This window comes from Panthera leo, chromosome A1 (assembly GCF_018350215.1).
Source record: "Panthera leo isolate Ple1 chromosome A1, P.leo_Ple1_pat1.1, whole genome shotgun sequence".
Lineage (NCBI taxonomy): Eukaryota > Metazoa > Chordata > Mammalia > Carnivora > Felidae > Panthera > Panthera leo.
In genome coordinates, this window is record NC_056679.1 from 29,042,278 (window position 1) to 29,065,525 (window position 23,248).

General features: G+C 36.1%; 1 protein-coding gene across 2 annotated transcripts in view; it reads left to right on the forward strand.

The window, feature by feature from the left end:
• KBTBD7 (kelch repeat and BTB domain containing 7) overlaps positions 1-23,248 on the forward strand; it is a 70,153-nt gene that overhangs the window by 17,824 nt on the left and 29,081 nt on the right. The window lies entirely within an intron of this gene.

The following is a 23,248-nucleotide window of genomic DNA, read 5'->3' on the forward strand; positions in this document are numbered from 1 at the left end:
ATAACTGAAATTTCAAATACACTATGGAAAGCAATCAAGCTGAAGAAGAGAGAGAAAAAAGAATAATAAAAAATGAAAATATATTGAAGGAACTCAGAGAAACCATCAAGCATAATAAGATTACCATTATGGGGGTGCCTGGGTGGCTCGGTCAGTTAAGCTTCCAACTTCAGCTCAGGTCATGATCTCACAGTCCACAAGTTCGAGCCCTGCATCAGGCTCTATGCTGACAGCTCAGAGTCTGGAGCCTGCTTCGGATTCTGTGTCTCCCTCTCTTTCTGCCACTCCCTCATTCACATTCTCTCTCTCTCTCTCTCTCAAAAATAAACATTAAAAACATTTTTTAATAAATAAGATTAACATTTATAGGGATCCCAGAAGAAGAGAGAGAAAAAGGTGTGAAAATGTATTTGAAAAAATAATAGTGGAAAACTTAACTGAATCTGGAGAAGGAAACAGACTTCTGGATCCAGAAGGCACACAACCCAACAAAATCAACCCAAGGAGGTCCACACCAAGACACATAGTAATTAAAATGGCAAAAAGTAGGATAAAGAGAATTTTTAAACTACCAAGACAAAAGAATACGTTTACATACAAAAGAAACCCCATAAGGCTAACAGCTGATTTAGGAGCAGAAACACTGCATGCTAGAAAAGAGTGGCATGATTCAAAGTGCTGAAAGAAAAGAACCTACAACCAAGAATACTCTATATAGCAAGGCTAACATTGAGAATAGAAGGAGAAATGAAAAGTTTCCCAGACAAACAAAAGTTAAAGGAATTCATGACCACTAAACCAGACCTATAAGAATTGTTAAAGGGGGTAAGGGCGACTGGGTGGCTCAGTTAAGTGTCCAACTTTGGCTCAGGTCATGAACTCGCTTTTGTGAGTTTATGCCCTGTGTGGGGCTCTGTGCTGACAGCTCAGAACCTGGAGCCTGCTTCGGATTCTGTGTCTCCCTCTCTCTCTGCTCCTTCCCTCCTCACACTCTGTCTCTCTCCCTCTCAAAAAAATAAATAAAGATTTTTTTTTTTAATGTAAAGAATTGTTAAAGGGGACTCTTTGAGTGGACAGGAAAAACCATAAACAGGAGTAAGAAGTAGGTAAGACGTAAGAAGGAGTAAGAAGTAGGAAGCACAAAGCAGTAAAAATAAGTATATTGATAAAAATCAAAGGATCCAGAAAACAAAAGGATGTAAACTATGACACCATATACCTAAAATATAGGGGGAAAGGGATAAATAAATTATAGTTTTATAATGGGTTCAAACTAAAGCTACTATCAACTTAATATAGACTGATATGTGCATAAGGTATTATATAATAAACATAATAGCAACTACAAGTTAAAAACCTATAATAAATTTGAAAAATATAAAGAGAATGGAATCCAAGTATATGACTAGAGAAAGTCAGCAAACCATGATAGAAAAGAGAGAAAGAAGAAAGGAACAAAGAACTACAAAAACAAAACATGTAACAAAATGCCAATTAATACATACCTGTAAGTAATTATTTCAAACGTAAATGGTTTAAATGCTCTAATCAAAAGACATAGGGTGATAAAAAAAAAAAAGATATAGGGAAATGGAATAGATGAAAAAGGAAGACTCATATGCTGCCTACAAGAGACTCATTTCAGAGCTAAGGACACATGCAGGTTGAAAGTGACAGGAAGGAAAAGCATTTATCATGCAAATGGAGTGAAAAGAAAGCTGGGATAGCAATGTTTATATCAACAAAATAGACATTAAGACAAAAGCTGTAACAAGAAACAAAGAAGGATACTATATAATCATAAAGAGAACAAAAAGAAGATATAATAATTATAAAGATTTATGCATTGAACATGGGAACACCCAAATACTTAAAGCTGCTAATAACAAACATTAAGGAAGTAATCAATAGTAATACCATAATAGTAGGGGACTTTAACACCCGAATTACATCAATGGATACTTCAGACAGAAAATAAAAAAGGAAACAGTGACCTTGAATGACACATTAAACCAGATGGATCTAAAAGATATATTCAGAACACTCCATCCTAAAATAGCAGAATACACATCCTTTTCAAGTGTACATGGAACATTCTCTAGAATAGATTGCATAGTAGGCCACAACACAAGTCTCAACAAATGAAAAAGATCAAAGTCATACCATGCATCTTTTCCAACCACAACACTATGAAATTAGAATCAACCACAAAAAAAAAAAAAAAAAATCTGGAAGGAACACAAATACATAGAGGTTAAATAACATGCTACTAGATGATGAATGAGTCAACAAAGAAATCATAGAGAAAATTAAAAAATACACGGAAACAAATGAAAACACAATAGTCCAAAATCTTTGAGATATAGGAAAAGCTGTCCTAAGATATAAGTTTATAGAAAAACAGGCCTACCTCAAGAAGCATCTAAATAAACAACTTAAGCTTACACCTGAAGGAGCTAAACAAAAGAATAAACAAAACCAGTAGAAGAAAGAAAATAATAAAGATTAGAACAGAAATAAATGAAATAGAAGCTAAAAAATAATAATAAAACAGATCAATGAAACCAGAAGCTAGTTCATTGAAAAGATCAACAAAATTGATAAATACTTAGACTCATTAAAAACAGAGAGGACTAAAAGAAAATCAGAAATGAAAGAGGAGAAATAACAACCAACACTACAGAAATATAAAGGATAATAAGAGATAATTATGATAAATTTTATGCCAACAAATTGGACAACCTACAAGAAATGGATAAGTTCCTAGAAACATATAACCTTCTAAAACTGTATCAGGAAAAACTAGAAAATTTGAACAGAGTGATTACCAGCAGTTAATTACCCTGATAACAAAACCAGATAAAGACACTGAGAGAGAGAGAGTGAGAGAGAGAGAGAACTACAGGCCAGTATCTCTGATGAAGATAGATATAAAAACCTTCATCAAACTATTAGCAAACTGAGGGGTACCTGGGTGGCTCAGTCGGTTAAGCATCTGACTTTGGCTCAGGTCATGATCTCACAGTTCTGTGTTCCAGCCCCATGTAAAGCTCTGTGCTGACAGCTGGGAGCCTGGAGCCCACTTTGGATTCTGTGTCTCCCTCTCTCTCTGCCCCTGCATTCGTGATCTGTCTCTTTCTCTCTCTCTCTCTCATAAATAAGTAAATAAATAAATATATTTTTGAGAGAGAGAGACAGAGCATGAGAGGGGGAGAGGCAGAGAGAGAGAGGGAGACACAGAATCCAAAGTGGGCTCTGGCTCCAAGTTGTCAGCACAGAGCCTGACATGGGGCTCGAACACACGAACTGTGAGATCATGACCTGAGCCAAAGTCAGATGTTTAACCGACTGAGCCACCCAGGTGCTCCCAACAGTACATTAAAAAAATCATTCATCACGATCATGTAGGGTTTATTTCTGAAATGCAAGGGTGGTTCAGTATTCACGAATCCATCAACGTGATATATCACATCAACAAAAGAAAGGATAAAAACTATATGATCATTTCAGGAGATGTACAATAGCATTTGACAAAGTACAACATCCATTCATGATAAAAACCTTCAACAAAGTAGGTTTATAGGCAACATACTTCAACATAATGAAGACTATATATGCAAAACCCATAGTGAATATCATACTCAATGGTGAAAATCTGGAAGCTTTCCCCTATGATTAGAAACACAACAAAGATGCCCACCCTCACAACGTTTATTCAACATTGTACTGGAAATCCTAGCCACAGCAAGCAGACAACAAAATGAAATAAAATACATCCAAATTGGTAAGGAAGAAGTAAAACTGTCACTATTTGCAGATGACATGATACTATATAGAGAAAACCCTAAAGACTCCACCAAAACACTACTAGAACTGATAAATGAATTCAGTGAGGTCTCAGGTTACAAAATCAATATACAGAAATCCACTGCATTTGTATACAGTAATAATGAAGTAGCAGAAAGAGAAATCAAGAGAATAATTCCATTTATAATTGCACCAAAAATAATAAAATACGTAAGAATAAACTTAACCAAGGTGGTGAAAAACCTGTGCTCTGAAAACAAACACTGATGAAGGAAATTGAAGATGACACAAACAAATGGAAAGATAGTCCATGTTCATGGATTAGGAGAAAAAATACTGTTAAAATGTCCATACTACAAAAATCAATCTACATATTTAATGCAATCACTATCAAAATACCAAAATTTTTCACAAAATTAGAACAAATAATCTGAAATTTTGTATGGAACCAGAAAAGACCCTGAATAGCCAAGGCAATCTAGAAAAAGAAGATCAAAACTGGAAGTATCAAAATCCCATATTTCAAGTTATACTGCAAATCTGTAGTAATCAAAGTAATATGGTACTGGCACAAAAATACATAAATCAATGGGACAGAATAGAGAGCCCAGAAATAAACCCATGCTTTTATGGTCAATTTATCTTTCACTAAGGAGACAAGAATATGCAATGGGAAAAAGTCTCTTCAATAAATCGTGTGGGAAAACAGGATAGCTACATGCAAAAGAATGAAATTAGACTATTTTCTTATATCGTACACAAAAATAAACTCAAAATAGACTAAAGACCTAAATGTGAGACCTGAAACCATGAAAATCCTAGAAGAGAGCTCAGGTAGTAATTTCTCTGACTTGAACATAGCAATATTTTTCTAGATATTCTTCCTGAGGTAAAGGAAACAAAAGCAAAAGCAAACTATTGGGGCTACATCAAAATAAAAAGCTTCACAGTGAAGGAAACAACCAACAAAATTAAAAGACAACCTACTGAATAGGAGAAGATATTTGCAAATGACATATCTGATATATGGTTAGTATCCAAAAATAAAAAGAACTTATACCATTCAACATCAAAGAAAAATCCAATTAATGGGAAGGAGTTAGTGAAGATGGCAGAGTGGTGAGAGGACCCTATGCTTGTCTCATTCTGGAATACAGCTAGATATATATCAAATCATTCTGAACACACAAGAAATCAATCTGAGGACTAAGAGAACAAACTACATGACTAGAGGGAGAGAATAGGCCACATCATGGGAGGTAGGAGATGTGGAGATGTTATTTGGGGGAGAAAAGAATCTTAAGTGCTGTGGAGGGAAGGGAGCCCTAATCATGCAAAAAGGGGGAGAGAGCGCACAGCACACAGGAAATTGCATAAGAAAAACATTTCCCCAAAACAATTGACTGGGAAACCAAAAAGGGCTGATTATCACAAGTTTTTACAAGCAGCAGAGCTCAAAGACTGAAGTTTCAGAAGTCCATGCCATAATGGGGGTGGAGCCTGGTAAGCCTAGCAATGCTCCTGTGAAGGAGCACATAGGCCTGGGAGTGGACAGTGTGGTCTGAAGATCCTATGGGACACACTGGAGAGACAGTGTCCTTTCTTGGAGTGCATTTGGGACAGGTGGCCCTGCCTCTCAGGGGACAAAAGAGCCAGTGGGCACTATTGCACAGCTCCATTCACTAGCACGAGCAGAGACACTTGCTGAGGACAGCTAACCGGGAAGCCAACTTTTTGCTGCACTTTATTATAAACTCTAAGCCCCTGTATGTTCATGAGACTGCCCTTCTGGGACAAACTGGCACCAGCCATAGTGTGGCAAGACCCTCCCCCAGAGGATCAGAGCAGGTCCCACGCCACACCAGGTCCCTTAAATTTGGAGTTTTGAAATCCTGCTGGTGCACCTGAGATAAAACAGGAGCACTGCGCCTCCAGGTGGGCAGACAGCTCAGACACAGGATGAACACAGGGATCTGAGAGATGCCTGTGACACATGAGGTGAGATTGTCCACTCTTCTCTGAGGGCTTCCTGAACAGCAGTGGGCACAAATTCCCCTCTCCAGGGATGAAAGAGAGGGGGCTGATGCATTCCCTCCCTCCCCCCGCCGAGCAACACAGAAGGACTTCTGTGAGCAGCACAGTGCCCAGAGTGGATGTTTGAGTTGCTTACACCAAGCCCCACCCCTCTGTACCCTGCAGATGCTTTTTTACTAGGTCAAGTGTGCCTGAGAGCCAGAGCATCAGCCTGCTCCTCCCTCCCCCTCAAGACCAGCACAAATCCCCCTTAGGCACCAAGTCTACTGACCATGGAGTGCTGCAAAGCTTCAGCTCTAGGGGAAATAGGATCTAGCCTCTTTTAACAAGCAGACCAAAGCACACCTGGTTAAAACTCGCCACACAATGGACAAAGTCCAAACACTCCCCACTACAGGCAAGGAGAAACTCTGCAGAGGATTCACATAAGTAAAAGAGCAGCCAAAACACACCAGCAGAGTGCACACAGCATACACCAGAAACACTTCCTGGATTGCCAGGCCCTGGACAGTATATGACCTCTACTTAATATAGCCATTACTCTCAGGAGCACAAAACATAACAGGCTTTCCTAACACAGAAGACAGAGAACTAGACAAAATGCCAATATGGAGGAATTCATTCCAAAAGACAGAATAAGAAAAGGTCATGGACAGGGATCTAATCAAAACAGACATAAGTAATATGACTGAACCAAATTTTATTTTATTTTATTTTTTTTTAAATTTTTTTTTTCAACGTTTTTTTTTTTTTTTTTTTTTTTTTTTAATTTATTTTTGGGACAGAGAGAGACAGAGCATGAACGGGGGAGGGGCAGAGAGAGAGGGAGACACAGAATCGGAAACAGGCTCCAGGCTCCGAGCCATCAGCCCAGAGCCAGACGCGGGGCTCGAACTCACGGACTGCGAGATCGTGACCTGGCTGAAGTCGGACGCTTAACCGACTGCGCCACCCAGGCGCCCCTGAACCAAATTTTAAAAAATCAGAAGGATACTGGCTGGGCTTGAGAAAAGCATAGAAGACACCAGGGAGTCCCTTGCTGCAGAGATAAAAGACCTAAAAACTAGTCAGGCCAAAATTAAAAATGCTATAACTGAGATACAAAACGGACTGGTTGTAAGATCACAAATATGGAAGAAGCAGAGGAATATAAAATTATGATATATGATATGAAGTGATATAGAATAGAAAATTATGGAAAATAATGCATCAGAAAAGGACAGAAAAATATCAAATCATAAATTTTGACTTAGGAAAAATCAATGACTCCATAAAGGATAAAGACATTAGTATCATAGGAGTCCCAGAAGAAGAGATTCTTCTTATATAATTATAGCTGAAAACTTCCCTAATCTGGGGAAGGAAACAAATATCCAAATCCAGTAGGCACAGAGAACTCCCATCAAAATCAAAAGCCAGCCAACACAAAGACATATCCTAGTGAAAATTGCAAAATAGAAAAGGGGGAAATCTTGAAATCAGCAAGGCGGGAAAAAATCCCTATGCAAGGAGAGACAAATAAGGTTAGCAGGAGATCTATCCACAGAAACTTGGCAGTCCAGAAGGGAGTGGCATGATATAGGAAAAATATGCCACCAAGAACACTTTATCCAGCAAGCCCGTCATTTGGAATAGAAGGAGAGATAAAGAGCTTCGTAGACAAACAAAAACTAAAGGAGTTCGTGACCATTTTTTAAAAATTTTTTTAATGTTTTATTTTAAGGAGTTTGTGACCATTAAACCAGCTCTGCAAGAAATATTAAAAGGGAATCTTTGAGTGGGAAGGAAAGATCAAAAACAAAAAGACTAGAAAGGAACAGAGGAAATCTCCAGAAACAACTTTATAGGAAATACAATGGCACTAAATTCATATCTACCAATAATCACTCTGAATGTAAATGGACAAAATGCTCCAATCAAAAGATATAGAATATCAGAATGGATTAAAAAAAAAAAAAAACAAGACCCATCGATAGGCTGCCTATAAGAGACTCATTTTAGACCTAAAGGCACCTGCAAATTGAAAGTGAGGGGTTGGAGAACCATCTATCATGCTTAATGGATGTCAAAAGAAAGCCAGAGTAGCTATAGTTATATCAGACAAACTAGATTTTAAACCAAAGGCTGTAACGAGGTGAAGAAGTGCACTATATCATGAGTAAGGGCTCTATCCCATAAAAAGATCTAACAATTGTAAATATTTATGCCCCCAAATTGGAGTTCCAAATATATAAGTCAATTAATAACATACATAAAGAAACTCACTGAGGCATGCCTAGGTGGCTCTGTTCGTTAAGCATCTGACTCTTTATTTTGGCTCAGGTCATGATCTTATGGTTCATGAGATTGAGCCCAGCATTGGGCAGAGCTTGCTTGGAATTCTCTCTTCCTCCCCCTCTCTCTCTCTGCCCCTCCCTTGCTCACACATTCTCTCTCTCCTCTCTCAAAATAAATATAAACATTAAAAAAAAGGAACTCACTAATAATAATATAGTAATAGTAGGGGACTTTAACACTCCATTAGAGCCAAGGACAGATCATCTAAGCAGAAAATCAACAAGGAAACAATGGCTTTGAATGACACACTGACCAGATGGATTTAATAGATATATTCAGAACATTTCATCCTAAAGCAACAGAATACACATTCTTTTCGAGTGCACATGGAACATTTTCCAGAATAGATCACATACTGCATCACAAATCAGGCCTCAACAAATACAGACTGAGATCATACCATGCATATTTTCCGACCACAACACTATGAAACTTGAAGTCAACAACAAGAAAAAATGTGGAAAGACCACAAATACATGGAGGCTAAAGAACATCTTACTAAAGAATGAATTGGCTAACCAGGAAAGAAAAAAGAAAAAAAAATACATGGAAGCAAATGAAAATGAAAACATGACAATCCAAAACCTTTGGGATGCAGCAAATGCAGTCATGAGAAGGAATTATAAAGCAATACAGGCCTACCTCAAGAAGCAAGAAAAGTCCCAAGTGCACAACTTAACCTTCCACCTAAAGGAGTCAGAAAATGAATAGCAAATAAAGCCTAAAGCCAGCAGAAGAATAATAATAGGGAAATAATAAAGATTAGAACTGAAATAATAAAGATTAGAACAGAAATAAATAGAAACATAGAAACAAGAAAATCTAATTAATAAGTGGGCAGAATACATGAATAGACATGTCTCCAAAGAAGACATACAGATGGCTGACACATGACACATCACTCATCATCAGGGAAATTCAAAACAAAACCAAAATGAGATATCACCTCTCATCTGTCAGAATGGCTAAAATCAAAAACACAAGAAATAATAAGTGCTGGTGAGGACATGGAGAAAAAAGAATGCTCATGCACTGTTGGTGAGCATGCCAACTTGTGCAGCCACTCTGGAAAACAGTATGGAGGTTCCTCAAAAAATTAGAAATATCAGGGTGCCTGAGTGGCTCAATAGATTAAGTGTCTGGCTCTTGATGCCAGCCCAGGTTATGATCTCATGGTTTGTGAGATCTGTTTGCTGTTCTGACAGCGTGGAACCTGCTTGGGATTCTCTCTCCCCCTCTATCTGCCCCTCCTCTGTGCTTTCTCTCTCTCTTTCTCTAAACAAATAACTTAAAAAAAATAGAAATACCCTATGATCCAGTAATTCCACTACTGAGTATTTACCCAAAGAATATGAAAACACTATTTGAAAGATATATGCATCCTTATGTTTATTGTAGCATTATTTACAATAGCCAACTTACAGAAGCAACTCAAGTGTCCATCAATAAGTGAATGGATAAAGAAGAGGTAGTATTATACACAATGGATTATTATTCAGCCATTAAAAAGAATGAAATCTTGCCATTTGCAACAACATGAAAGGTTCTAGAAGGTATAGTGCTAAGTGAAATAAGTCAACCAGAGAAAGACAAATACCACATGACTTCACTCATATGTAGAATTTAAGAAACAAAACAAATTAACAAAGGAAAAAAGAAGAGACAATCCAAAAAACAGACTCTTAACTATAGAGGACAAACAGATGGTTATAAAAAGGGAGGTAGATGGGGGTGGAGGAAATAGGTAAAAGGGATTAAGAGTCACACATATCATGATGAGCACTGAGTAATGTAAAGAATTGTTGAATCACTATATTATACACCTGAAACTAATATAACACTGTATGTTAATCATACAATATTAAAATTTGATAAATAAGTAAATAAATAAGATTAACTTTATGGTATGTGAATTTATATCTCAATAAAGCTTTTATCTTTTTTAAAAATATTTAATTTCTTTTTCATTGCTGAAGAGTACATAGAATGTATGTACCACAGTTTGTTTACCCATTCACCAACTGAAAGACATTTAGGTTTGTTGCCAATTTTTGACTGTTATTAGTAAAGGAATGATTGATATGAAAAAATACTCAGTTTTGAAATACACAAACAATTCTTATTCTCATGTTGAATCCACCCAATTTGAGCCAAAATAATAATAATGCTTTAGTTAGCAGTTTTGTTTCTTTTTTTTTTAATGTTTATTTTTGAGAGAGAGAGAGAGACAGTGTGAGCAGGGGAGGGGCAGATAGAGAGGGAGACGCAGGATCCAAAGGAGATTCCAGGCTCCCAGCTATTAGCACAGAGCCCCATGCAGGGCTCGAACCCACGAACTTTGAGATCATGACCTGAATTGAGGTCAGATGCTTAACCGACTGAGCCACTCAGGCTCCCCTAGCAGTTTTGTTTCTATTCTTTTTTAGTTGTTGTTGTTGTTGTTTAGTGTTTATTTATTTTGAGAAAGAGAGAGCAGGGGAGGGGCAGAGAGAGAGGGAGACAGAGAATCTGAAGCAGGTTCCATGCTGTCAGCACAAAGCCCAATGCAGGGCTCGAACCCACAGACCATGAGATCATGACCTGAGCTAAATTTGGACACTTAACCAACTGAGTCACCCAGGTGCCCCAGCAGTTTTGTTTCTTAAATATTTTTTATTAATAAACTGTAAGACCCATTCTCTATTTCTTCACTTTACTAAAGCTTATACTTAAAGTCACTACTTATAATATATCCATATTCTGTACTGGAATATAGAAAGAACAGGAGTTCTCTGCTTTGTCAAGTGTCAGGGTCTGTTGTTTTATTTCCTATAAAGCTCTTCTCACATGTTGGAAATATTACTGTATTGATGCGTATACTCTTTATTTTCTATCTCCTCCACTAGAATGTGCCCTCCATCAAAAAAAAGGCCATGTTTATTTTTTTCACCTGTTCCTAGCATTGCATCATACATAGAATTGGTGCTCACTATTGAAGAAATAAATGAATGTGTTTGGTGGTTGTTTGCATTTATATGACAAACACCTATGTTTATAGATCTCATACTTTAGTGAGTTATCTATCTTTGAGAGAAAGCTATTTATTATTGCACCATTTTTTTCTGGTTGTTATAGCAACCCACTGTCCTCCAGAGCTACAAGTTAATTCTGATGTATTTATTTTCCCAGAAGAACAAACAGCATTTTCAGTTATGAAATAATGATGCTGTTATAAATCACATTTGTCATACTATAAAGGGGGCATTGGAGGTTTTCTCTTTATCTTTTGTAAAGATGGCAGAAGACTAGAAACTAAAACAAATCTGTTCAATCCAATATATGCTAGGAAAAAAACCAACCAAACAAAGCAGTATGACTCTTATCTCTACCCCTACCCCTTTTTATATTTCCTCCAAGTTCTCCACGTTTCCACAAGCATCTGTGTATTTGGTTGTGTTTTTTATACAAACTGTTAAAGCTTCAACAAAATTTATCTTCAAAATCCTAGTCTCATTAAATGAAATAATGTATGTAGTATATAATACAACGTTTAGCATGAAGTATATTATCAATAAATATTAGTGCTTAATAATATTATAGACAAAATGTTCAGCATACCATAAGAGGTATCAGTCACACCAAGAACCAAAAATATCACAACTTGAATAAGACAATCAACTAAAGTCAACATACATGAATCATAAGTTCAAATTAAGTTACTTTAGTAACTTACTATAACGTCTCCTGAAGTGCCTGGAAAAAAATAAAAAAATCTCAGCAAAGAGATCAAACTTATAAAAAAAGTACCAAGTGGAAATTATAAAATTAAAAGATACAGAAATGGAAATAAAACAACTGTTCTACTGGATGGACCCCAAAGTATAGTGGTGATAACAGAAGATAGAATCAGTTTCGTTCAGGAAAGATCAGTAGAATTCATTCAATTCGAAAAATAGACAGTAAAGTTAACTAGAGGAAAAAATGAACAGAGCCTCAGGGACCTGTGGGACAATAACAAAATAGCCAACATTTGTATTATTAAAGTCCCAATGAAGATGAGTGGGGGAGGAATATATATATATATATATATATATAGAGAGAGAGAGAGAGAGAAAAGAAAATATATATATATTTAGTTCAAGACTCTTCCTCCCCACCCCCCTTCATGGGACGTTAATAATATATATAAAATTATATATATGTATATTTGAGGAAATAATATACATTTATATGTATATGTGTATATATTATAATATATATGTATATTTGAGGAAATAATTGCTGAAAATTTCCCATATTTGTACACAAACTTACATATTCAAGAAGCTGAGCAAACCCCAAATGGGATAAACCTAAAGAAATCCATTCCATGACACATCATAATTAAAATTCTCGCGGGGCGCCTGGGTGGCTCAGTCGGCTTAAGCGTCTGACTTCGGCTCAGGTCATGATCTCACGGTCCGTGGGTTCGAGCCCCATGTCGGGCTCTGTGCTGATAGCTCAGAGCCTGGAGCCTGTTTCAGATTCTGTGTCTCCCTCTCTCTCTGACCCTCCCCCTGTTCATGCTCTGTCTCTCTCTGTCTCAAAAATAAATAAACGTTAAAAAAAAATTAAAAAAAAAATTCTTGAAACTAATGACAGAGAAAAACTCTTTAAAGAAGCGAGAAAGAAATGACTCATTGCCTATAGGACAATATCAATCCATCAGTGGATTTCTCATCTGAAACCATGGGGAATGGAAGCAAGTGGCACAGCACTTTTTAAATATTAAAAGAAAAGAACTATCAACTGTAGAGCCTACATCCAGCAAAATCATCCTCTAGAAAGAAAGGGGAAATAAAGACATTCTCAGATGAAGGAAAAATAATAGAGTTTGTTGCTAGCAGATCTATTCTTAAAGACTGGAAAAGAAATTATAAAAGAAAGTATCTTGTATTAGGAAGGAAGAAGGAACAGAGAAACCAGAAATATGAATACACACAAAAGTATGTTATTAATCATACAATGGCATATTTTATAAATCATAACATTTGTAAATCATATTTGACGATTGAAAAAAATTATAACACCACCTGATATTCAAGATAATGATGATTAAAAGTAGATTTCCATACTTCACTCAAAAATGGTAAAACGTTGATTATAGTAGGCTGTGATAAGTCACATATGTATTTTTAATACCAAAGCAACCACTAAAAAACATACAGGGGCTCCTGGGTGGCTCAGTCAGTAAGCATCTGACTCTTGATTTCAGCTCAGGTCATGAACTCACGATTTGTGAGATCCAGCCTTGCGTCAGACAGGCTCTGTGCTGGCACTTGGGATTCTCTCTCTCCCTCTCTATTTCTGCCCCTTCCCTGCTCGTGTGAAAGAAGAAAGAAAGAAAGAAAGAAAGAAAGAAAGAAAGAAAGAAAGAAAGAGCAAAGAAGGAAGGAAGGAAGGAAGGAAGGAAGGAAGAAAAGAGAAAGAAACATTATAAAAACATACACATATATGCATTCAAAAATACTACAAATAAATACAAATGAATCCCTCAAAATGTTCAGGTAATTCACAGGATGGCAAGAAAAGAGAAAAAGAGGAAAACCCACAAGAACCAGAGAAAACAAAGAAAAAATAAATAATAAAATGGGAGGCTTAAATGCTAGCATATCAATAATCACCTTAAATGCAAATGGTCTAAATATACCAATCAAAAGAGAAAGACCAGCAGAATAGATAAAAAACATGACCTCATCATATACTGTTTATAAGAAACTCATTTCAAATTCAAGGACACAGCTAGAGTAAAATAAAAGTTTGTAAAAACATATACTACACAAATATCAATTTTTAAAAAGCATAAGTGACTATATTAATATCTGAAATAGTAGATGGTAGAGCAAAGAAAATTTCTAAAGTAGAATGGAGATGATAAAAGGAAATAATACATAAGAAAATCAACAGACTAGGAAAACATTAATGATCTTTAATGTGTATGAACCAAACAACTGAGTTTGAAATACCTGAAACCAAAACTAATAAAACTGAATGGAAAAATAGGCAACACTTCATTTATCATTAGGGAATTCAAGATGATCTCTCAACAACAATTACTAGATTGAAAACAAACAAGGATAGGGAAGATTTGAACAACACAACTAGTCGAGGAGTGACCTATCACTCCACCCAATAATAACAATACACATTTCTTTTTGTCTGCCCATGGAACAATTACCAAGATCTATCATGTCTTATACCATAAAACAAACCTTGGTGCACCTGGGTGGCTCAGTCAGTTAAGCATCCAACTCTTGATTTCAGCTCAGGTCATAATCTCAGGGTCATAAGACCAGATCAAGCTCCCAGTTGGGCTTTGGGCTGGGCATGGAGCCTGCTTAAGATTCAGTCTCTCCCTCTTCCTTTGCCCCTCCCCCATGCTCAGGAACTCACGTGCACACTTTCTCTCTCTCATGAACTCATGCGCACCCGCGCTCTCTCTCGGGAAAAAAAAAAAGAAAGAAAGAAAAGAAAAAAAAACAAACTTTCACAAATGTATAATAAGTCAAATCACACAGTGTATATTTTCTGGACCTTTGGAATCAAACTAAAAATCAATATCTAGAATGACAGTAAGATGATCTCTAACCACACAGAAATTAAACAACACAACTTAAAATTACCATGCATCAGAGAAAATCTCAAAGAATGTTTAAAAATTTTTTTAATGTTTATTTATTTTTCTAGAGAGAGAGAGAGAGAGAGTGAGAGCAGGAGAGGGGCAGAGAGAGACACACACACAGAATCTGAAGCAGGCTCCAGGTTCTGAGCTGTCATTACAGAGCCCACCATGGGGCTCAAACTCATTAACTGCAAGATCATGACCTGAGCGGAAGTTGGACGCCTAACCAACTGAGCCACCCAGATGCCCCAGCTCAAAGAATATTTTAAAATAGAATTGCCTGAAAATAAAAATACAGCATACCAAAATTTGTTGGATGCAGATAAAACATTGTTGAGAATGAGATTTGTAGCATTAAATGCTTACATTAGACATGACAAAAGGACTCAAGTCACGAATCTAAATGTTTACTTAAGGCGGAATTCCTGGCTGGCTCAGCCAGTGGAGCTTGCATCTCTTGATCTTGGGGTCATAAGTTCGAGCCCCACGTTGGGTGTAAAGATTACTTAAATAAATAAATTTAAAATAAATAAGTTTTTGCTTAAGACACCGGCAAAAGAAGAGAAAAATAAATCCAAATAAGTAAAAGGAAGGAACTCATATAGATCAAAGCAGTAATTAATTACATCGAAAATAAGAGAGCAATAGAGAAAATCAATGAAGTAAGAGAATGGTTTGTTTTAAAATCAATAGAATTGATAAAATTTAGTAAGACTGACAAAAATTAAAAGAGAGAAAACACATATTACCAACATAAGGAATGAAACATGGATGTCACTACATATGCAGCACTTAGATAATAAGGGAATACTATAGAAAACATTACATTCATAAATATGACAACTTAGAAGTAATGGACTCCTTTTCAAAAACCACAGACTACAAAGCTCAACAAAACTCAAAATGAAATGGATTATATCAATTTAGAGCTTTATACCAATTTTTAAAATTGAATTTATTTAAATAGCACCTAAAAAAAGAAATTTACAGTCCCAGATGATTTCACTGCAGAATTCTACCAATCATTTAAAGAATTAACACCAATTTCACACTATCTCTTCCAAAAGAGAAGAGAACACTTTCCAATTCATTTTGGGAGGGCAGTTACACCCTGATATCAAAACCAAACCATACAAGTACAAAAAAGAAAACTGCAGGCAAATATTTCTCGTGAACATAGATGTAAAAATTCTCAACAAAATATTAGCAAAGTGAGCACAATAATGTATAAAAATAAATTATGCACTATGACCAAGTGGGATTTATTCCAGGTTTCAAGCCTGGAATAAATTTTAAGCCTGGTTAAATAAATATTTAAGCCTGGTTCAAAATTTGAAAAATCAATGTAATACACCAGATCAACAAAGTAAAAAAGAAAAATTATATGATTACATTAATTGATGCAGAAAAAGTAGTTGAAAAATTCCAACATCCATTCATGATTAAAAAAAAAAAAAGTTATAAGGAGTGATACCATGGAAATGGTAGAGTGGAGAGATCTAAGAACTCATCCTTCCACTGAAGCAACCAGTAAGCTGACAAAAAATGACAGAACCCATTTCTTTGGAACTCTGAAATCTAAGCATAATCTTACAGTAAGCAGGAAAGTGCTTAGTGAAGAGACTGTGAAACTTCAATAAGAAAACATTATGTTCTTATTTACCCACCTATCATCTCCATTCCCCAGCTAAGTGGTGGCTATGCAAATGGCAGACTGAAATCGAGGTGCACCTTTCTGGTGCTATGGGGGCAATGTGGATTTTGTTCTCAAAAAATTGTAGTAATGCATTTTGGTCTGCCTGGTGATCAGCATAGAGGCTGACTTTTGTTTTATTCCCATTGGGCTGGAACAACTACCCAGGAGACATATGACAAAAACATTTAAAGGTATAGACCACCCGTAGCCACCTGAGCCAAGAGACAGCAGAGGTAGCAAAGCCTGGGAAGATCCAGAGCTTGGAAAGTAAGAGGCTGTGGAGGAAGATTCTTGGGGGAATAAGGGCTTTGAAGGGCTACTGTATATACCACTGAATACAAAATTCAACACATGCCTAGAGCCATCAGCTTGGTCAGAAAAGATTTGAGATGACCATTGGCTTGCACCTCTGGCTAATTTTTGAACAAACAGGAGGGCAGAGTTGGAGGTAAAGGCTAAGGCAGAGTTGGAGGCAAGTTGGTGTGGTGTTGAAGAAGGGCCCTAGCTTAGTTTCAATCTACAAATAACAGGTATTGTTTTTCTTCTTCCTTTGGCCTCACATGTTTAAGGAAATCTGTCAGCCTTCTTGGCTAACTGCTGAAATAACAGAAAAGAGACTTCGGTGACCACACATGACACCAAAGACAGTGTTTGCAGAGATAGTTTGGAAAAGCCACTATACAAGGACAACTGCTCACCTCAACAATCAACAACAGTACATCATGGAGAAGAGGAAATTCTGACTTCCAGAGTTACTTAATTATAATATTCAAAATGTTTGGTTTTCAACAAAAAAATTACAAGGCATGAAAAGAAACAGGAAAGCATAGTCCACTTGCATGAAAAAAAAAAAATTGACATAAACTATCCCTGAGGAAACCCAGACACTAGATAGAGTAGACAAAGACTTTAAGACAGCTGTCTTAAAAAAAAAAAAAAAAAAGACAGCTGTCTTAAATATGTTCAAAGAGTTATAAAGGACACCGTAGACAAAAATATAAAGGAAACCTGGAGGGGGACCTGGGTGGCTCAGTCAGTTACGCACCCAACTTCTGCTCAGGTCATGATCTCCTGGTTTGTGGGTTCGAGCCCCACGTCAGGCTCTCTGCTGTCAATGTTGAGTCAGCTTCAGATCCTCTGTCCACTCTCTCTCCACCCCTCTTCCACCCACTCTCTCTTTCAAAAATAAATAAAAACCAAAAAAACTGAAAATAAAACAATAAAGGAAACCTGGAAAACAATATGTGAGTAAAATGAAAATATCAATAAAGATGTAGAAATTACAAAATGAAACCAAATAGAAACTCTGGAGTTGACAAGTAAAATAATTGAAATGAAAAAGTCGCTAGAGGGCTTTAACAGCAGATTTGAGAAGCAGAAGAAAAAAAAAATCAGCAAACTATAGGACTATTGAAATGACATTGTGAAGAGAAGAAAAATTAACATAAAATTAACATAACCTAAATGATCTTGGGGACACCGTGAAGAATACCAATATTCTCTGGGAGTCCCAGACAGAAATGAGAGAAAGAAAAAAGGGGACAGAAAGAATACTGCAGGAAATACTGCCCAAAGACTTACGAACTTTGATTAAAGACTGAATCTACACATCCAAGTAGTTTAATGAACTCTACATATGATAAGCTCAAAGAGACTGACACTGAGACACACAGTCAAAAATTTGAAAGACAAAGACAAACAGAATCTTGAAAGTAGCAACAGACAAGCAACTTCACACATAGAAGGGATCCACAATACAATTAATATCCAATTTGTTATCAGAAACCCTGGAACCCAGAAAGCAGTGGGATAACATATTTGAAGTACTGAAAGGGGAAAACAATTGTCACCTGAGAATTCTGGCAACACTTTCTTTCAGAAATAAAAGAGAAATTAAGACATTCATAGATAAACAAAAACTGAAGGAGTTAGTTGCTAGTACACCCGCCCTACATGAAATGCTAAAGGGAATCCTTTTGACTGTACTGAAAGGACACTAAATAGTAACTTGAAGTCGTACAAAAAAATAAAGAACTCTGGTAAAGATAGTTACATGGGTAAATATAAAGCATTCTGTTAATGTTGTAATACCTTCTTTCCTCCTATATTATTTAAAGCACATGCAAAAAAAATAATTATAAATCTATGCTAATAAGCATGCAATATGTGAAGATGCAATTCATGACTATAACAACACAGAGGACAGGGGTGCATGGGTGGCTCAGTCAGTTAAGTATCCAACCCTTAGTTTTGGCTCAGGTCATGATCTCAGAGTTTGTCAATCCAACTTCCACCTCGCACTGACAGTGGAGATCCTGTTTGAGATTCTCTCTCTCCCTCTCTTTCTGCCCCTTCCTGGCACTCTCTCTCTCTCTCTCTCTCTCTCTCTCTCTCTCTCAAACTAAATAAACTCAACAGCAGCAACAACAGAGGACAGAGCGGTATGGGAACAGAGTTTCTGTATGCTATTGAAACCAAATTGGAACTGATTCAAACTAGATTGTTATAAATTTAGCATGTTAATTATAATCACCATAATAACAACATAGAAAATAACTATAAAATAAAAAAGAAATTGAGAAGGAAATAAAAATGTTATACTAAAAAAAACTTAAACACAAAAGAAGGCTATATGTGAGGAACAAAAAATGAACAACCAAAAAGCTCATAGAAAATAGCAAAATGGCAGAAGTTAATGCTTGCTTATCAGTACTTTAAATGGGAAGAGATTAAACTCACCATTAAAAGATAGATTGGAAGAATGGATTTTAAAAATAATTCATATTATGAAATTAATAATTCATGATATTATGAATGATAATTCACTTGCATTGAAAGTGAAAGAGTGAGAAAAAATATTCTATGCAAATAATAACTAAAGGATAGCAGGAGTGACAATACTAATATCAAAAAATATATACTTTAGGTCAAAATTAATACAGAAGGGGGGCACTTGGGTGGCTCAGTCTGTTAGACGTCTGACTTGGGCTCAGGTTATGATCTCACAGTTCATGGGTTCAAGCCCTGCATCGGCTCTGTGCTAACAGCTCAGAGCCTGGAGCCTGCTTTGGATTCTGTGTCTCCCTCTCTCTCTGCCCCTCCCCTGCTCATGCTCTGTCTCTGTCTCTCTCAAAAAATAAATAATAAACATTAAAAAAATTAAAAAAATTAATACAGGAGAAAAAGAAGAATACTATATATTGAGGAAAGGGCTAATTCATTAGGAATATACAACACAACAATTTCAAATATATATACACCACTAGCAGAGCCCCATAATACATGAAGCAAACATTAAAAGGGAGACTTAAAGGGAGAAATAGTCAACTCTGCATAATCATTTGAGACTTCAATAACTCATTTTTTAAAATATTCTTTTCTTATAAGTTTATTTTTGAGAGAGAGTGCATGCGAGCAGGGGAAGGGCAGAAAGAGGGGGAGACAGAGAATCCAAAGCAGGCTCCATACTGTCAGCACAGAGCCCCATGTGGAGTTCAAACTCACGAATCGAACCGTGAGATCATGTCCTAAGCTGAAGCCGGAGGCTCAACTGACTAAGCCACCCAGGTGCCCCAATAACTCATTTTTAATAATGGATAAAACATCTAGATAAAAGGTCTATAAATAAATAGAGGTCTTGAATGACACTAAACATCAATTAGACCTGACATACATTACATATAAAACATTCCACTCACCATAGCAGAATATACACTGTTATCAAGTATACATGGAACATTCTCCAGGATAGATATTTTAGGCCACAAATTATACAAAGCACTTTCTCTGAACACCATGGAATGAAGCTAGAAACCAATAAATGAAGGAAAACTAGAAATTCACAAATGTGTTGAAATTAAACAACACCCTTTTAAATAATCAATGGGTTAGAGAAGAAATCAACAAGGGAAATATGAAGGTACTTGGATATGAATTAAAATGAAAACACATGGGATACAGCAAATACAGTGCTCAGAGTGAATTTATAGTTATAACTGCCTACATTAAAAAATAAATAAGATCACACATCAACAGCCTAACTCTACAATTTAAGGAACTAGAAAGAAAAAAAGAAAATATTAAATAATGAAGAAAATTAAAAAGATTAGAGTGCAGATAAATGAAATGGAGAGTAAAAAAACAATAGAGAGTATTAAAGAAACCAAAAGTTGATTCTTGAAAAGGTCAGGAAAATTGACAAACTTAAGTAGACTGACTAAGAAAAAAGGGAGAAGGCACAAATAATTAAAACTAGAAATAAAAGTTAACATCAATATTAACCTTACAGAATTAAAAAGGATTATGCTGGAGCCTGATTTTGATTCTGTGTCTTCCTCTCTCTCTGCCCCTCCCCAACTAGCACTCGTCTCTCTCTCTCTCTCTCTCAAAAATAAATAAACATTCAAAAAAATTTTTTTAAGGATTATGAAAGAATACCGTGAGCCTACATCAGGCTCTGTGCTGTCTGACAGCTCGAGCGTGGAGCCTGCTTCAGATTCTGTGTCTCCCTCTCTCTCTGTCCCTCTCCCCTTGTGCTCTGTCTCTCTCTCAAAAATAAATAAAAAATTTTAAAAACAAACAAAAAAACACTTTTGAAGCTCACATTCAGAGGTATAGGCTCACTAAAAGATTGAGACCTAATCACACCTTACCACAGGCCTATTTACAGGCGTATATCATGTCTGGCTATCAAGAAAAAACTGAAAGTCATACTAGAAGGCAAAAAACACAATCTGTAGAGACACAACAAGTATCAGAACCAGACATGGCAGTGATGTTGAAATTATCAGACCAAGAATTGAAAACAACCATAAATAGTATTCTGAGGGCTACTCTAATATTCTAACTATAATAATATTCCACAGATAAAGTAAACAGCATGTAAGAACTGAAAGGTAAAGAGATGGAAATTCTAAGACCCAAAAAGAAATGCTAGAGATCAAAACAACTGTAGGAGAAATGAAGAGTGCCTTTGATGGGCTTATTGGTAGACTGGACACAGCTGGGGAAAGAATCTCTGAGCTTGAAGATATATCAATAGAAATTTTGAAGACTGAAAACCAAAGAGAACAAAGATAGTGGGGTGGGGGTCAGGAGTGGGGAGGAGAATGGAATAGAATAACCAAGGACCGTGGGACAACTACAAAAGGTGTAACATACACAAAATGGATTTAATCCTTTTCAAGTTAATTGTTGTGTATGGGTCCAATTTCATTCTTTTGCATGTGGTTATCCATTTTTCAACACCAATTGAAGAGACTATTCTTTACCCATTGTATATTCTTGCCCTTGTCAAAGATTAGTTCACCATATATGCAGAGGTTCATTTTTGGGCTCTCTATTCTGTTCCATTGGTTTATCTGTTTCTATACCAGTACCATACTCTTGTGATGACTGTAACTTTGTAGGATACAGTTCCTTGAACAACATGGGTCTGAACTGCATGGGTCCACTTATACACAGAACTTTTTGATAAATACAGTACTGTAAATATATTGTCTCATCCTTATGATTTTTAAATAACATTTTCCTTTCTCTAGCTTACTTTATTGTAAGACTACAATATAATATATATAACACACAAAATACATGTTAATTGTTCATGTTATTTGTAAGGCTTCCAGTCAACAGCAGACTATTAGTAGTTAAGTTTGGGGGGAACCCATAGTTATACTCAGATTTTGACCGCACAGGGCACCTTCACTTCTGTGTTGTTCAAGGGACAACTGTACTTTAAAATTAGAAATGTGATGCCTGTGACTTTGTTCTTCTTTTTCAAATTGCTTTAGCTATTCGGGGTCTTTTGTGATTCCATACGAATTATATGATAATTTTTTTTCTATTTCTGTGAAAAATGACATTGAAATTTTGATAGAGATTGCATTGAATCTATAGATTGATTTGGGTGGTATAGACACTTTAACAATATTAATACTTCTAATGCCTGAACATGAAATATCTTTCTATTTGTTTGTACCTACTCAAATTTCTTTCATCCATGTCTTATGTTATGTCTTTCAGTATACAGATCTCTTACCTTCTTGTTTAAATTTATTCCTAAGTATTTTATTGTTTCCAATGCTATTTTAAATTAGATTGTTTTTTTAAATTTTCTAAAAATGTTTTATTTATTTTTGAGTGGGAGAGACTATGAGAGAGAGAGAGGGAGGGAGACATAGAATCCAAAGCAGGCTCCAGGCTCTGAGCTGTCAGCACAGAGCCCGACACAGGGCTCCAACTCGTGAAGCACAAGACCATGATCTGAACCAAAGTTGGATGCTTAACCTATTGAGCCACCCAGGTGCCTGTGAGATTGTTTTCTTAATTGCACTTTAAAATAGCTTGCTGTTAGTATATAGAAATACAACTGATTTTTTAAATTGATTTTTGTATATTGATTTTGTGTCTTGAAATTTTATTGAATTTGTTGTTTAGATATAACAGTTTTGGGTGGAGTCTTTAGGGTTTTCTATATACAAAATGATGTCATCTGAAAACAAAGATAATTTTACATCTTCCTTTCTAATATGGATGCCTTTTATTTATCCAATGTGAATTCCTAATTGCTCTGGCTAGGACTTCCAGTACTGTGTTGAACAGAAGTGATAAGTGTGGGCACTCTGTATTGTTCCTGATCTTAAATAAAAAGCATTCAGCTTTTCACCATTGAGTATGATGTTAGCTGTGAGCTTGTCATACATGGCTTTTATTATGTTCAGGGGCATTCCTTCTAT